The sequence below is a fragment of the Herpailurus yagouaroundi genome, unplaced genomic scaffold (assembly GCF_014898765.1).
Source record: "Herpailurus yagouaroundi ecotype Mexico unplaced genomic scaffold, PumYag 197, whole genome shotgun sequence".
Taxonomy (NCBI): Eukaryota; Metazoa; Chordata; class Mammalia; order Carnivora; family Felidae; genus Herpailurus; species Herpailurus yagouaroundi.
This window is the reverse complement of record NW_024412428.1, coordinates 27,839,436-27,850,209: the sequence shown is the minus strand read 5'-3', so window position 1 is coordinate 27,850,209 and position 10,774 is coordinate 27,839,436. Positions and strand designations below refer to the sequence as shown.

General features: G+C 42.5%; 1 protein-coding gene across 3 annotated transcripts in view; it reads left to right on the top strand.

Annotated features, from left to right (window-relative positions):
- The first annotated feature begins 368 nt into the window (after positions 1–368).
- Positions 369–10,774, top strand: part of AKAP11 (A-kinase anchoring protein 11) — a 52,085-nt gene continuing 41,679 nt past the window's right edge. Inside the window, exons 1-2 of one of the 3 annotated variants that reach the window (XM_040448534.1) lie at positions 968–1,067; positions 2,298–2,410. The gene's annotated coding sequence lies outside the window, so the exon portion shown is untranslated. Of the gene's footprint in view, positions 475–961; positions 1,068–2,297; positions 2,411–10,774 lie in introns of those variants that run through there. The other 2 variants (XM_040448536.1, XM_040448535.1) reach the window with 2 other exon arrangements.

Sequence of the window (10,774 nt, the reverse complement as noted above, 5' to 3'; positions counted from 1 at the left end):
CTCTCCCAAACAGTCCAAAACTCATAATGAGGATATACTTCAAAATGCCTTTCTCATCTATCAGGTATTTCCACCTTTTAATAGATGTCCATGAGGAGACTGCAACTTGACTGGACCAGCCCTTCCGATTGCAAATGTAAATAATCACACATTAGATTTTCATCTAGAGCTTGGTTTCTCCGTGACCAATGCTTTACTTCCTGATTCCGATGCCGCGTAAATTGGTAAGGGTGAGCACTAGGGCCCGGAGATCCCTTGATGTCAATTGTTGAGGTTCGGATAGGGCCGTGGGCCTGAAGCGCTGTGAGTGGTCCTCCCTAGAGATGCTGGAGAGAAGGGGCGGAGCCACCCCCAAAGGATGAGCCTTACTTGGGCCGTCAGATCTGGTGGGGCTGCCGCTTTGGGAAGAACCACGGCAATCAGAACAAAGCGAGGCTAGCCTGTGGCGAAGAAGCAGCCCAGCTGACCCCAGGGGTAAGACCAAGGGTTTGAAAGAGAGGAGTAAGGGCTGAAACCAAACCTGCAGAGCCACCCACAGCTTGGGTATTTTGCCAGAGGAAAGGGTTAAACCGTTTCCATGGTAACGGGTCAGGAAGCGCGCAAGACGTTCGCCGCAGGTTCGTAGGTCAGCCTGGAGTTTAAAGCTCCCACGGCTGAGCGGATCCTGGCCAATAGAGCGGCCGCTTGGACGTCACGAGACGCGCGGGGCCGATCCGCTAGCCGCCCCAGAGCACGTGGGAAGGTTTTTCCTGTTCGTTCTTTCATTTTTTTAAAAGCCCACCCACTTTTGCGCGGGCTTGGTCACAGAGTTCTTCTCGCGAGAGGCGCCGCACCCTCTCGCGAGAGTGAGTGGGAGGTGTGGGGATTAGGTGGTGTTGCGGACTGGAACTGCGGCGGCGGAAGCCGGGGGTGGGCAGGGCGGGGGCGGGCCCGCGGGGCGGGGAGGCGGGGAGGGGGGAGGGCCGGGGGCTGGTGCGGGAGGGGGCGCCCGCCTGCTCGGCGGCTCGCGCGACCTGTCGTTGCGGGCCGGTGAAATGCCTGTGAGCTGCGGAGGCTGCGGCCCCCAGGTGAGGCGGGTGCGGATCCGCCCGCAGCAAAAGCCGCGCGTTGGCCGGGGTGGCGGCGTGGTGCGGGGCCGCGGTGGATGGGGCGGCCCGGCTCGGGCGCCCCAGTCTCTCTGTCTGCAGTCCCTGCTCTGATTGCGGGGCTGCCCAGAGCTGCGCCTTCGCTCGGCGGTGGGAGGAGAGCGGGAGGACTGGGGCGGAGGGAGGAATCCCATGGCACCGGGCCTCGGGGGGAGGGGGCATCCTCGGGCTCGAGACGGGTCTTGTGGATCCGGAGCGTGGGGGCCGAGTTGCATGCAGCCCCTTTGAATGACAAGCTCAGTTTCCATCCCCAGAATGGTCTTCCAAGCCGGGTCTTTTCGGTGCGTAGCGGTGCGTGTGCTTAGTTTGTGTTCGTAGTGCGCGCACAGGAGCGTATACCGGAGGAGGAGGACGTTGCACTTTGTCCCCGAGCAGCATCCTTCACTGTTAGAACCTCCGAGCGTTGGAACCAGCCGCAACCCAAGTCTTGTGACAGAAACGGAAGGCGTCAAGCAGCTCCTCGGAGTGTTGATGTTTGGATTTGCTGTCAAAATTTCTCCGAGGCTGTTTGCTGATGGTTTAAATGCTGGCCATCCATATTGCGAATGGATTTGGTGTACTTTTATAATTCCAGGCACCTACCTCGCTTTACACAAAAATAGGTAGATGTGACCGAAGTATTAAAAAACGTTGGTAAAATGGCAGTGGCAGTAGAATCTAAACCACTACCGTGGTATAGCTTGGTAACAGTTCTGCTTTCCCTCTCCTCTAAAACCTTATTAAACTGGAAGTGGTTTAGGCTTAAGATGTTCAGGATGAGAAATACAGCTGACACATACCTGATGGTATTAGTGCAAACCAGAGTTAAAAATTTTGGTTCTCTTTTCAGCATCATAATTATTCAGTCCCTTGCAAAACATACAAGCTTTTCTTAGCTTCTTTCCACCTTGTTAGGGATGTTCCATTGATTCATAGTGATTTTTAAATGTCAGGGAAATGTATAGAAAATACAGAGTATTCAAAATATAAGGCACTCAGTAATGCAGAAGTGATTTTAATGTCTTGTTTATGATTTTAGAGTAAATGACAGCACAGTTCCCAGCACGATTAGTGTCAGTTAAAATAGTGCAATTTAACGCATCTTTTTAAACACCTAGTCCCCTTTTCAAGTATAACATGGTTTTTCTTACTTTCTTATGTTCTTTTTGGCAGAACCACCCAGGGTTGACCGGGAATTTCACTGTTGGTTGTGGCTGTAACAGCTCGGTTTATGAGAGATCAAAGAATGTAAGGCAGTCAGAAAAACGGATTCCCAGGCTGAACTGGTAACTAGTGATTAGTGTATATACCTAAGTAACTGCACTATTGCTGAGGGCCTACAGGTATACTCCTGGGCTAGTGATATTTCTCGGTTGTTGAGGATAGGGGACCTCCTGAAGACCCTGAACCACAGTGAGAGCTTCTTTAGCTTCTAAATTCCTGGGATAAATCTAGAATCTGAAGAATCTCCTTTACCTTTAGAGATTGGAAGAAGGATAGTACACTTATTTATTTTTTTTAATTCCAGGAACATACTGTCTGGAAAAAGAAATCAGATCAAATCAGATGATACATTTTGGTCATTTTTAGGGAAATTTCCACTTGTAAATCGGCAGTGGAGTTCTGTTCCATGCTTGGAGAAAATGTGAAAAACTTAATGGGCAAAAGAGACTGGTCTAGATTTTATTTTATTGTTTCATTTTTTAAAAACATTTATTTATTATTGAGAGACAGAGAGAGACAGAGCATGAGCAAGGGAGGGGCGGAGAGATGGGGGGGGGGGGAGAGACACAGGATCGGAAGCAGGCTCCAGGCTCTGAGCTGTCAGCACAGAGCCAGTCGCCGGGCTCGAACTCACAAACTGAGAGATCATGACCTGAGCCAAAGTCGGACGTTTAACCGATGGAGCCACCCAGGCGCCCCGAGACTGGTCTAGATTTTAAAAGACCTCCCATTCCTCTTGGCAAACTGGTTTTCAAGGACAGAAAAATAAATTTTTTTTCCTAGTCTTTATAACCTTTTGGTAAGGGTTTCAAGCTTTTAGGATGTAGATATTTGTTTTGTCTTGCCTTTGAAAAATAATTGAAGTAGTTTTGGGTAGGGTAATTATTTAGGCAAGCCAAATTTGTCCTTTTTCTGTCAAGTGGCCTGCATTTTACTAATAGAGTCAGTCATTTGGAGGGAATGAAAGTGGAACGAGTCCAGGAAGAGATCTACACTTAGCTGGGGCTTGACTTAAGGCTGTACCAACTGGTAAATTTGGGAAAGGAAAAAAATACTGTATCAGTTCAGAAGCAGACCAAACAGATTCAAATGCCTTCATGCTGCCACTCATCTTTGCATATGAAAGTTCATTTTATTGTTAAATACTTACTAAAGTAAAGATGTTTGAAATGAATAGATTAGAAACTGAACAGGTTAAAAGGAGAAAGCTTAACATTTTTGGCTTAATCTGAGGATGTTTCATGGGAAAAAGTAAGGTAAATAAATGGTGTGGTGGTCTGGAACAGATTGGATGGAACTAGAATGAAAGTGAGGCAAAATAGAAAGAGTTTGGGTTTTGGTGTCAGGCAAATCTGTTACTTAATATAGCTGAGTCTCTATTTCCTCATCCCTGATGGTGAGAGTCAAAATACCTCAAGGTTATTTTGAAGCTTATAGTCGCTGCTTAGTCAATGTTTTTCCTTTGACCTTTTTAATGGCTTGAGGGTTATTTGGCTGCAAGGGTCACAAACCCATTTGAATGAACTTAGTTAAAAAAGGTGTTTGTCAGGGGCGCCTGGGCGACTCAGTTGGTTAAGCTTCCAACTCTTCCTTTTGCCTCAGGTCCCAATCTCCTGGTTCCTGAGTTCCAGCCCTGTGTGGGGCTGTGCTCTGGCAGTGCGGATCCTGCTTGGGATTCTCTCTCTCCCTCTCTCTCTGCTCCTCCCCTACTGGCACTGTCTCTCTCAAAATAAATAAATAAACAAAAAAGTATTGGTCAACACATTTGGTGGGTTGCTTCTGAAGCCCATTGCATGAAGTCCAACTTAGGGTCCTGGGAACTAGAAAATCTTCAGACAGTTACTCTTCCAATTTTTCTCTGGGAACACATGGTCTTCTGTGTCTGCCCCTCTGTTCTTTGGCACTCTGGACGCTATTATGTCTTTTGAAGCAGTTCCTTTTCGATTGGCTCTCTTTAAGGCTCTTGGTGTCTGCTTCCCCCTGACTTTGGCTTGCATGAAACTTTGGTTTGCTGTGGTGCCAACACCAGACTCACTTTGCTTTTGTAGCATGAGTCTCAACGAGTATCTGCATCTCTTAATTCTGAATTTCTAGAAGGATAATCCTGTGGGTCGAGTATGCACTCGTAGTCCAGTTGGCTGAGGACCGGCGAAGAGGAGAATGGGTAAATGGATGAGGAGGAGACTTAGGTGCGTCTCACAGTTTGTACTTTCTTAGACTGAGTACCGCAAGTTCTCGAATAAAGAGGGGATGGACAGGGAGGAATGACAGGAACCTCTGGTGTCCATTAACATCCTGCAGTTGGCATTTTCCCCTCTAGTACTTCATTGAACTCGCTCCCAGTAACGGTCTCTTTCAGGATGGATTCTTCTAGGTTTCTGAATGAAGGCAAATTATGTAAATGCTTCGTGCCTCAGTCTCTCTATATGTAAGATGGGTATATTAACAGCAACTTCTGTTGTGAGAAATGTGAGTTCTGTTCAACAGCAATTAAGCAGTACCTCACGGGCACAGTGTAAGGATGTAGTATGATTACTACTAAGTGCATTCTGTGTGGCAGGTGCCACGATATGGACTCCTGCAGCATTCAGAGATGAAAGGAGTGTCATTTCTACCCTCAGGAGTTTAGTATAAGCTTAATGCTGACCACTCTAGACATAAAACTGTCTCTTGACTCCAGTGACACTAAATTTTTCTAAATCTCTACCTTGCCTCCTTTTCAAACTGCCACTTGTTTGTGGTTCTTTGTTTACCTGCCCGGCAACCTTTTATCATGGTTGCCCCCTAAGATTCTTTCTTGATCTCTGTGCTTTCCCAGTCTCTAGGATCAGCTTTCAAGCTCTGTATATATAGATGACTCCTGGAGTAACATCACTAGTTCTGACCTCCCCAACTAAATGTATATATTTTAGGTGACTTTGGATATTACGTTGACATAAACACTGTCTTCCGGTTACCCTGTAATTGGCAAAGGCTCCACTTTTCTTCCACATCCCCAAGCTTGAAACCTTAAAATTATCTTTCACGTTCTTTTTTTTGTAATGCCTTATATATCCTGTCGATTAATAGGTTCTGCACAGACTTTTAGAATGCCTCGTTACGTGCCAAGCACTGGGCCATTTGCAAAGCAGATCCATTCACTCATTTCTGCTACTGGTGGGTTAGGGTGGAGCTTTATCACTATTTGCAAGAGCTACATAAATGTCTTTTCAGCAGTACAACTCTTTGAGTCATGGCAGAATAGATGTCACTGATAAAGAGAAGTGTTTTCCTAGGTTAAAATTCTGAACATATTTTTTGTTAAAGTAATCTTGTAGATGGGGGTTATGTACAAGATTAAGAATATTGCTTCAACTTCTAAGCTGTGTATTCACACTGAAAGCACAGCCTGAAGATTTTAGTTTTTTTTTTTTAGCTGTATTTATTGTTGGTGTGCAGGAAATTAGAGAAGCAAATATCTTAATAGATAATCATTTAGGTCAAACACAAATTAGGTCTTTTCGTATGATTGATTATTGTTTTGAAAGGAAAAACAAAATAGTAACTGATAGCCGTGGTATTTTTAGATATTATAAGCTAAACAGCAAGTCTGTTCCTAAGAAAGAAGCAAACGTTTGAATTCCCACTATATCAATTCCTGCTATATCAGGTACTGTTTTTACATATATTATGTAATTGCACTCTTAGAGAATCTTGTGAAGATTAGCCTTAGCTTCCTGATTTTTGCAGAAAGGAAAGATACTTCACCCTAATGCCACTGTTGGCCTGTCAGGTGTTATTGTTTTGTTTTTAATGGTTGCTCTGGGGTTTACAAGATAACTTTAACTTATCAGTATCACTTTTTGTATACTGAAGGAACAGCATTTTTCTAACTCCAGCCTGCCACACTCTGTTTTATTTTGTAATGCATTTTACTTGTGTGTGTTGTAAACCCCATTCATACATTGTTATCACTTTTAGTTTAAATAGTTTTTTTTTAAGGGATTAAACAAAAAGAAAATAGCTCTGAAAAAGCTTTTATATTACCCTCATATTTACCCTTTCAGGCATTCTAAACTTGTTGTTTAGATTAAGACTAATATCTGGTATTGTTTTTTGTTTTTTGCCCATAGAATTTCTTTTAACCTTTATTCTACTGATGGTTGGCGGGTGGTGAGTTCTCACAGCTTTTTTTTTTTTTTTTTTTTTTTTAGAAAAAAAAAAATTATTTTGCCTTAATTATTTTTTTTTTTTTAATTTTTTTTTCAACGTTTATTTATTTTTGGGACAGAGAGAGACAGAGCATGAACGGGGGAGGGGCAGAGAGAGAGGGAGACACAGAATCGGAAACAGGCTCCAGGCTCTGAGCCATCAGCCCAGAGCCTGATGCGGGGCTCGAACCCACGGACCGCGAGATCGTGACCTGGCTGAAGTCGGACGCTTAACCGACTGCGCCACCCAGGCGCCCCAGCCTTAATTTTTAAAAGATACTTTCTGTGGGTATAGATATCTCAGTTGACACATTTTTTTAGATGTTGCTTGGGTTTTATTTATGGCTCCGCATAGTTTCTGACAAGAAGTCTGCTATCTTTCTTTGGTCCTCTTTATGTAATATATACTTTTCTCTCTGCTTTTAAGAATTCTCTATCCCTAGTTTTCAGAAACTGGGTTATGATGTACCTTGGTGTGGTTTGCTTTATGTTCATTTTTCTTAGGATTCGTCGATCTCTCTTGTATCTGTCAGTTTATGGTTTTCATCAACTTTTGGAAATTCTGAGCCATTTTATCTTCATAGATTACTCCTGTCCCCCACCTTTTTGGGGATTCCAGTTACTCACCTTTCACAGTGAGTCACTGATGCTGCCTTGTTTGTTTTTAGGCTTCTCTCTGTGCTTCAGTTTTGATTGCTTCTTTTGCTATGTCTTGAAGTTCACTTTCTGTTGCAGTGTTTAATCTGCTGTTGATTGCACCCAGTATGGTTTTATTTTAGATTTATTTTTAACTCTAGAGGTTTGGTTTGGGTCTCTTATATTTTCTGTTCTCTCCTTACGATCATGTTTTCCTCTTCCCTTTTGAGTATATGGAACATGCTCGTAGTATAATTTTGACATCTTTTCTGTTCATTCCATTTGTCATTTCTGGGTCTGCACTACTTGCCTAGTTTCCTCCTGCTTAGGGGTCATATTTTTCTCCTCCACGGGTAATTTTTGACTGTGTGCTGGCCGTTCAGGTTTATGCTATTGCTTGCTCGATTTTGTTGTGTGTGTGTGTGGTTTTTTTTTCAGTTTTGTTGTATTTTTTAAGTGTTGGGTTTAGTTGGGGTTCATGGTTAGGTTGTTTGGAATCTGTCGGATTGTTTTGAGGCGTGCTTTTGAGCTTTGTTAGTGCGCCTGCAGAAAAGCCTCACTGTAGTGCTCCCTTAGTCCCCCAGCTAAGGTAAATTCCGTCTGAGGAGCCCATCCATTGCCTGATATATTACACAGCTTTTTTTCCACTCCGGTTGGTGGGGGTGCAGATTATTCCAAGCCCTGTCTGGCTCCAGGTATTGTTTGGCCTGCTGCTCTTTGGTGGTTATTTCCCCAACTTCTGACACTTGGCATAGATCAGTATTTGACCAAGGTCCCTAGAAGAACCCATCTGCAACTCTCTGATGCTCTCAGTCTTTGTGAGCTCTCTCTCCAGTGCTGTACCCTGAGCGTTCTAGCCACCTTGGCCTTCCCAGACTCTCATCTCTGCCTCTGCAGCTTGCTGAGACCATCGGAACACTTGGCTTTCTCCTGTCTGTGCTGTGACCTGAAAGTAGCCAGCGGCCAGTGTTTCCCTTCTTTCGGCAGTCATAGGCTTGGGTTACCTGTTGCCTAATGTTTGAAAACTAATGTTTCACGTATTTTGCCCCGCTTTGTTGTATTTATATTTAACAGAATATTAATTTTAACACTTGGCCATTTGGAATTTGGCCAGCACGTGTTTTTGGAGCATTTACTGTGTTATCAAATATTGTAAAATTAGAAATTATTGGAAGCTGATAATGATTCATTAAATGTAGAAGTACCCATTGAAACATTTGAAGGTATACTTGCCTCTTCAAAGACTTTTTATTTATTCAGCAGATGTTTGATTTGCCTTCTGTGTTAGAATATAAATACAATAAAACATTTTTGTCCTCCAGAAATTCACAAAAGGAAGGAAGCAGGAAAAAAATGGACTGGGACAACCCACCTTGGGAGAGCACAGAGGTGGTGGCTACTGTTTGGGCAAGGAGGGATTGGTAAGATGAGCCAAGTCTTCCTCAAGGAGGGAGGTCCTTCAACTGATGCATGAAGAGTAAATGGCAGTTTAGCCGATGGAAGAGAGGGTAGGTTTGAGGGAAGCTTAGGAGGGTGACAGGTCAGGATTTGGTGACTGACTAGATGTGGTAGTCTATAGGGATTGAGGGAAAAGCCAGTTTCCAGCTTAGCCTGCTGGCTCAGTTGGTTTACTGGCTCTATGGAGAGAAATTGTTTAGAGAGAAAGTTTTATTCAGTTTTTGGACGTACCAATTTTGGAGTAACTGGGATATTTAGTTAGAATAGAAAATTGGACCCAAGGAACTGAAACACAGGTACAGGAGTTGAACTGGAGATAGACATTAGGGACTTATTTGCACAGTTAAAATCAGAGGTAGAGATTGAATATCCTTGGAAAACTAGGTAGACTGAATACCACAAAGGACAAGGATGAAGGTTAGAAATATTAGTGTTTGAGTAACAAGTTGTGAAAAAATTTAGAGAAGGAGACTAATGTAGTACCTAGAGAGAGAGAAGTGTTCTCATTCAGAAATCACAGAGGGTACTTGTTAAAGGTATAGATTTCAGGATTCCATGTAGACCTCCTGAATCTGGATCTCCCGGGGTGGAACGGGTTAGAAATAAGCTGATCCACACCTGTACTGAAGTTTGAGAACCAGTGCCATAGGAAGAGAGTCAAAATGGGATGAGAGTGTTGATAGAAGACAAGGAAGGGGTTTCAGAGTCTCCTTGGCTTGGTTAACTCATGCTATAAAAAGGTCAGGAAATAGATGATGCCAACTTGAAAATTTCTTAGGCCAGAGGAGAGGAGAAAAGACGTGGGAAGTACTTATTTTCTGATTATAAAAGAGCTTCTGTACATCCAGAAGAATAAAACCGGCATAATTGCATCTACTTAGGTAAAAAAACAATGTTTGTACCCATCTAGCACATGTTCTCTTTTATGTCACATATACAAATAACACACGTGCAGTTATACAGATTTTACCCAAAAATGGGATACCGTGAACATGTGGAAACTTATTTTACTTAATAGTGTATCATCTTCCCATATTATAGGTATGTGACATTTCATAACATTAAAAAAAAGTCCCAGTTGTCATGAATGACCACTATCAAGAGTTTAGTCTATATCCATTATGGTATTTCCGAGGCCTGTACAAATATACACACAGAGTTGGCACATGTAATTTTTTTTTTTAATGACAAGTAAAGAGTGTACTGTTTACACTGTTCTGCAATTTGCTTTTCCCCTTAATATTTTGTGGTAATGCTGTCACATCAGTGTGTATTCATCTAATTCCAACAGCTGGTAAAAATCAGTCAGATGAATGCAGTATAATTTATTTGAATTGATGGGCTTCTAGATTATTTTTAGTTTTTTTTTTTTGTTTTAGTGACTATTCTTTCACATATATATTTATGAATTTTGTGCAAGTGTATATGTAGGATAAATTTTAAGAAGGGGAATCACAGGATCCTAAGATAAGTGTAATTTATTCAAAGTGCCCCATATGTGTGTTTTCTGTACTCTTCATAATTGTTTTCCAATGCTTTCATCTGTTTGTATTCTGTGATATTTCTTAAGATTCCCTCGGTGTTCCGATGTCTTTAGCAATATCCATTCTGCCTTTTGGTTGCTTCTGAGGGGATTTTGATTATTTCATGATATTGTCTTTATATCCTGTGTCCTCAGTGAGCTGTAGCAGCTTACTTTTCAGTTGTCTGCCCTGTCTGTCTGTACTTTTCTTCTCTCTGATCTGCTTTCAAAAAATGATCTGGATCACTCTAATTTCTTTGTAGAGAAACACACTTAGTTATTCCCTGCTTAGGACTCTTGTTTATTTACCTGTGATAGGGCACTAATCAAAAAAGCATTCAGTGAAAAGTTTATCATCATAACACAAAGGTGTTTAGGGGAAAACATTGTAGTTTTGCTCCTCTTGTGAAATCTGGCTAAAACTGCATTCCCTCGAATTATATAAGGTGGTGAAGAAACCGTGCTCTGTTGCTTTTTCCCCCCATCTGTCTTCACATCATTTCCAAAGATACATTTTTTTTTCTTTGCTTTACCAGAGGTATGAGTCACACTGTCTCACGTTGGATTCACTTGGATAGGCTGTTGCAAAGATTATTCTCTGATAGGTTTTTCCCTTAGTG